This window comes from Ovis canadensis, chromosome 11 (assembly GCF_042477335.2).
Source record: "Ovis canadensis isolate MfBH-ARS-UI-01 breed Bighorn chromosome 11, ARS-UI_OviCan_v2, whole genome shotgun sequence".
In the NCBI taxonomy this organism is placed as follows: Eukaryota; Metazoa; Chordata; class Mammalia; order Artiodactyla; family Bovidae; genus Ovis; species Ovis canadensis.
The window spans coordinates 39,209,512-39,215,675 of record NC_091255.1 but is presented as its reverse complement, the minus strand read 5'-3'; positions in this window follow the sequence as shown (position 1 = coordinate 39,215,675).

Below are 6,164 nucleotides of genomic sequence, written 5' to 3'. Positions count from 1 at the left end.
AAGGAAGGCTGTAAAGGCACCAGATGGAACAGCTTCCCAGGGGGCAGAAGGCAAGGGTCCAGAGATGCAGGACTGGGGGTATCTGAAGGACAAAGGGCTGGAGTGAGAGAAGCACATGGGCAAGGAGAGTGGTCCTGAGCGAGGTGAGGGAGGCAGCCAGAGGATAGATGTGTGGGTGCCCTGAAGCCACTTGAGAAACTCTGGGCCAGTTAAACTGGCCGGTTGTGCTGCCATGTTCTCCAGAGCCCTTTACCTTGATGGTGCTGACTTCCTCAGGGATGGATCTAGAGAGGGTGCCCAAACAGGACCATGAGTGAGCCCCCCACTCTCCTCCCCTGACCTAGTCATCTTTCACCTGCATTGCCACCTATCCAAAGCTCCTCTGGGCAGGTGTGTTTGTGCTCTGAGGAACCTTCTTACCATAAACACTGAACAAGAGAGAGACGCAGGACAGGATGCTTGCAAGGAAGCTCTTTTCCTTTTCCCAGTCAGTCCTGCCCTGCCCAGTGGGACCCCGGTGCTGGGTGAAACTTCAAGGGGAAGTGACAGACCCTTGTCCTCCGTCTGGATGGGAAAGGGGCAGACACACGGGGTCAGACAGCCCAGGGTCTCTGAGGAGTGTGAAGTCACCTCTGAAGTCAGTCGGCCTCCAGGGCCTCAGCACAGCCCCTGGGAGTAGATGACGGTATTGCGTCTATATCCAGCCCGGACTGCTTCAAGAGTCTGCTGTGACTTCAGACATAGAGACTGGCCTCATATTTCCACTGAGGGGCCGAGAATGGGGCTGGGGGTGCAAAACCAACCGACACTGAGGTGAGCTCTGCCTTTGGAAGACGCTACTGGGCTTGATCACGGCCTTATGTGTTCTTTCAGTTTTCAAATGATTCCAAACAAACCCAAATTTATATTTCTATATTTAGCAGCCCCCAGTTTGATTCTGATCCTGTCTGGAGGCTGCGTGGCCTTCTGCCAAGGATGAAATTAGTCTGTGGGCTATCTGTTGCTCTGAGCTCACCCATGGTCGTGGGGTATTTTTAGCAACTGTAATATAATGTCGGTAGGATGGTGCATCTGGGGGACTTTGTGATTTCTAATAAGTGTAAAAGCTGCATCCTTTATTAACCTCATAAATCCCACAGACCTCTGTGGTAAGAGAGAAATAGACTGGGTTCCTGATTACGGAGACAGGTGAGACCAGAGTGTGTCCATGTAGGAAACCTCCTACAAAGCACATTCAACACTTGATCTTAGCCAAAAGGCCGAGAAGAGATACAGAGCACATTCTCAGGGCGGGTCCAGCAAAGGGCATCTCCTTCCCCACATCAGAAAAGAGACGAGGAAGAAGTCGGGGATGTGGGTTAGAGCCCTTTGGAAAAAAGCCACACCTGTGTGCCCGGAACAATTGCCTATTGCATGAAAAGCCTCCCCCATCAGCCTACACCCAGCCCCACTGGGCTCCCCCTTACTCTGAGCTCACCCCGCTCAGGCCCACTTCCTGGCTCGCCACATACCATGCCTTCTCCTGGGGTGCTCCGTCCTCACCCCGCCTGCCGAGGCCCTGCTCATGACCACAATTTTCTCACCTCAGCTCATCGATTATAACAAATACATCCTACGTAGGTCAGAGGTTACTGGAAGGGGTCACTGGGTGTGGGGTACGTGGGAACCCTCTGCACTGTTTCTGAAGCTTTTCTGTAAATCTGAAACTGCTGTAAAATAAAAGCTTTATTAGACATACTACAGTCCTTGGGGTCATAAAGAGTCAGAAACAGAAGCAACTTAGCATTAGACCCACACGCACGCACACACAACTCTATCAGCCTGCTGCTTCATTGCTACTGAAGAACAGGACAGGCCCGCCACAGTTAAACCTGCTGAAAATGAGTTCCGTCGATGGTCAGTGCCAAACACAGCCGCCTCAGGAGGGTGCAGAAAACCCCAGAGTCCAGTGGCCAGGCCACCCCTGCAGGGAAACCCTCTCACCCACTCCAATCCCGTGTGTACACGTTCAGTTGCGTCTGACTCTGTGACCCCATTGACTGTATCCACCAGGCTCCTCTGCCCATGGGATTCTCCAGGCAAGAATACTGGAGTGGGCTGGCCATGCCCTCCTACAGGGGATCTTCCTGACCCAGGGATCAAAGCTGCGTCTGGCGTGTTCTTTACCAGCAGCGCCACCTGGGTAGCCCTGTTAGTAGGGTAGGAGAATGTTCATAAGGAACTTGTGAACTGTTTTCCAGAGTGGTCAGACAAGTGTGCACTTCCACAGCCTCTAGGGCAAACTGGGAGGAAGATGAGGATGAGAAGGCCCCCGGGCACATGTGATGTGGGATGTAGCAAAAGAGTCATCTGTCCTCTTTGACTTCCTTTAGGAAGACAGAGCTGAAGTACAGAGCAAACCAATACCCACTGTCTGAACCCAAACCAAAGGTAGGGCTTCGTGGAGGGTGTGTGTCTCAACACATCTTAAGCACAAGAGAAGGCCATTTTCTTACTCTCCAAGCTCGCATTCTTCATCCGTGTGCTTACTGTTAGGCGAGCAGAATCACAAATAGTTAGCAAACAAAAGGATGGGGACTATTTTACAAATACTTCCTCATGAGGGAATTGAGTGAATCAATTGAGTATTTGAGTCATTTTTGCCTGATTTATCTAAAATTCATTATACGGGGGATTGAGGGCCCCAAGAAAGCCAACAATTCTATAAAATGCTAGAGGAAACACAAAGAGGAGCGGAGCGTCCTGCAGAAGTGTCCCTTGCAAGTCCCTCGCTGACTTCATCGGCTGTGGGGCTCCAGACACACAGGGCTGTGATCACACAAGCAGAGGAAAGAGAGTGTCGCAGGCCGGATGGGGCTGGGGTGGGGGGATGCAGGCAGGTCTGGAGGCCTGGCTGTTGCTGCTTGTGGTTACAGGTGGTCAGGCTAGATGAGCAGGTGGCTGCAGGATCAGAGTGTAGACAGACCACCAGGGGTGGGTAGGGCCTTTCAGTGTGTGCCCCGCATAGCACCAAGGCCCCTACTGTGGACACAAGGGTCTAGGGGGCTCCTGGCTCTTCTCTCTGCCTTCAACTAAAGCAACACTTGCTTTCTAAAAGCATTTTCTAAAAAAAAAAAAAAAAAAAAAAAAAGAGAGAATTTGAAAATGTGTAGTTTAGAATTAGGTTCCCAAATCAAGCCTCTACAGAGGGAGTCAGGTAACATACATGTGATGTCATGGGACCCTCTGGAACTGGGAGGACTGTGTGTGTGGAGTGTGTCAGGAACCTTCCACCTTCCTACATGGTGCCTCTGTCTGAATATGAGAAGCTGTAACTCTCAACCCAAAGAGGAAGATGTGTCCACCCACGTTGGGGCAGTGTGTGTGTCTAGGGGAGCACTTAGGCACCGCCTGGGGGGTCTGCCTGGGAAGGCGTGAGGACTCCACTAGAGACGGGGTGTTAGACTTGCACCCCTAAGGGCAGAGGATGAGGTGGTTGGATGGCATCACTGACTCAATGGACATGAGTTGGAACAAACTCTGGGAGATGGTGGAGGACAAGGAAGCCTAGCATGCTGCAGTCCAGGGGCTCACAAAGAGCCAGACAGGAGTTAGCACCTGAACAACAACAAGCCAACTCCCAGACGGGAGGAGCTGGGGACCAGGAAAAGTCAAAGAGGAAACTTCTTGGAGTTTGGGTAAGAGGGAACTAAATGGTCCTATAACCTAGTTGTGGACTAGAGAAGGAGGTGGCACTTGGAAGCAAAGTCAGGAGTTTTGTTTCGGATGGGTTGGGTTTGAGTTGCTGTCGGCAGGGCATTCTTGGGAAAACGTCTAAGAGGCAGCAAGAAGTTCTGGTCTTGAACCCCAGAGAGGTCAGGCCTGGTGTGAGGGAGGCCCCTTTTCCCAGCTCAATGGCCTCCTCCTGGGAACAACTCCAGCAGGAGGCATTCATCCACCCTTGGAAAATTCTCCCAGTTATCTGTTAGCCCAGCTTAGCGGTAGAGGAGAAAAATGGATCTTCTTCTAACGTTTTCATTACGTTCATTCTAAAATTATACTCTCCTGATTTCCAAGGACTTCCAGGGCTCGGAGTTGATACATCGCCACATAACTTCACCCTCTGTATATAATGCGGAATTACTTTCACCTCGTCCAGGGCTCACTCCTGACACGGGATGTCAAACAGAAACAGAACATGCGTCTCCTGCATCTGGGGCTGAAACCTTACAAAGAATGCTGTGGGCTGCCATAAATAACCTCCGATGGCCCTGGAGAGGAGCTGGGCGTGCAGGCAGGGGAGGGTCACTGCAGATTTATGGCAGCAGGTCCGAAGGGCCCGGGGCGGCAGCCGGTGGCCTGCGGGAGGTCCAGGGAGCAGGCCTGCGGGGGGACAGCTGGGCCCAGGACTCTGACACCTGGGCATCTTGAGAGTCCATAACAGATGTTTCCATTTTCTGGTTTTGGTTTTTTTTTTTCCTAAAAGTGACTTTCACTGTCAGAAGAACTGGGGGTTTACAGAAATCTGGGTGTGCTTTCTGACAGGCACGCTCAAGCCTGACACCGAGAACACAGAGATACCTTATACTCTCATGGCTGAGACGTCCCCCAGTTGGCCTTAGATGAGCGAGGCCCTCCTGCCCAGGTGACAATTCCCCACATCCCAGCTCTTGGTTCATGTTTGTATTCCCTTTCCTCTCCCTCCCCACCCTCCCCATCATCTCTTAGTGTTCCTATGAGAACCCCCTTCTGGGGGGTACGTTGCCTCTCAAGCCCTTTCTCACCTGCAAGATGAAGGTATCAGACCAAGTGCTTCTCAAACCTGAATGTGCAAATGGTTCCCTGAGGATGCTGTTAACATACAGGTTGTGATTTAGGATCAGGACACTGGGATGGGGTCCCAAGAGCCTATGGGTCTAATAGACTCATAGGTGATTTCAATGCTGTCAATTCCCCGGCCTCACATTAAGCAGGAAAAAGAACCAACGGATCCCACTTGCTGGCAAAGGGCTGCCTGCCAACATCTCAGGCTCCAGTGGCCAAGGCCACTGAGAGAACTGTGCTGGGGGTTCTGAGGAAGAGAAGAGTGTAGAAAAACCACAGAGACTGTCAATGAAACTGAAAGCTGGCCCTCTGACAGTGTGACAAAACTGACAGATCTTTAACTAGACTGACCAAGCATGAAGGAGAAAAGACTCAAATAAAAATCAGGACTAAAAGCAGCAGCATCACTAATGATGTTACCAAAATTAAAAGGATTCTAAGTGAATACTCTGAGCAACCACAGACCCAAAACTTAAATAATTTAGATGAAATGGGTAAATTCCTGGAAAAATACATGATATACAAAACTGATAGAAGAAATGGTTAATATAAATTGTGTTGTTTAGTCGCTAAGTCGTGTCTGACTCTTTTGCAACCTCATGGACTGTAGCCTGCCAGATTCCTCTGTCCATGCCATTGCCCAGGCAAGAATACCGGAGTGGGTTGCCATTCCCTTCTCCAGGGGATTTTACCAACCCAGCAATCAAACCCAGGTCTCCCGCATGGCAGGCAGATTCTTTACCGTCTGAGCCACCAGGGGGAAATAACAATAGTGGGAGAAGGTATTATAATTATAGATATCAGCTACAATCTCAGGACCAGTGAGGACTATAATTGTTATGAGAACTATCATTGTTATGGAGTGCATCTTCCTTCAGTTCAATCATTCAGTCGCTCAGGCATGTCCCACTCTTTGGGACCCCATGGACTGCAGCATGCCAGGCTTCCCTGCCCATCACCAACTCCTGGAGCTTGCTCAAATTCATGTCAGTGATGCCATCCAACCATCTCATCCTCTGTCATCCCCGTCTCCTCCTGGTTCTATCTTTCCCAGCATCAGGGTCTTTTTCAATGAGTCATTTCTTTGTAATGGGTGGCCAAAGTATTGGAGTTTCAGCTTCAGCATCAGTCCTTCCAATGAATATTCAGGACTGATTTCCTTTAGGACTGACTGGTTGGATCTCCTTGCAGTCCAAGGGACTCTGAAGAGTTTTCTCCAACACCACAGTTCAAAAGCATCAATTCTTTGGTGCTCAGCTTTCTTTATAGTCCAACTCTCACATCCATCTTCCTTATTGTTATGAATATGTGTTTGTATACATATCAACTATTTTTGTTCTCTTCTCTCCTTATCATCTAAT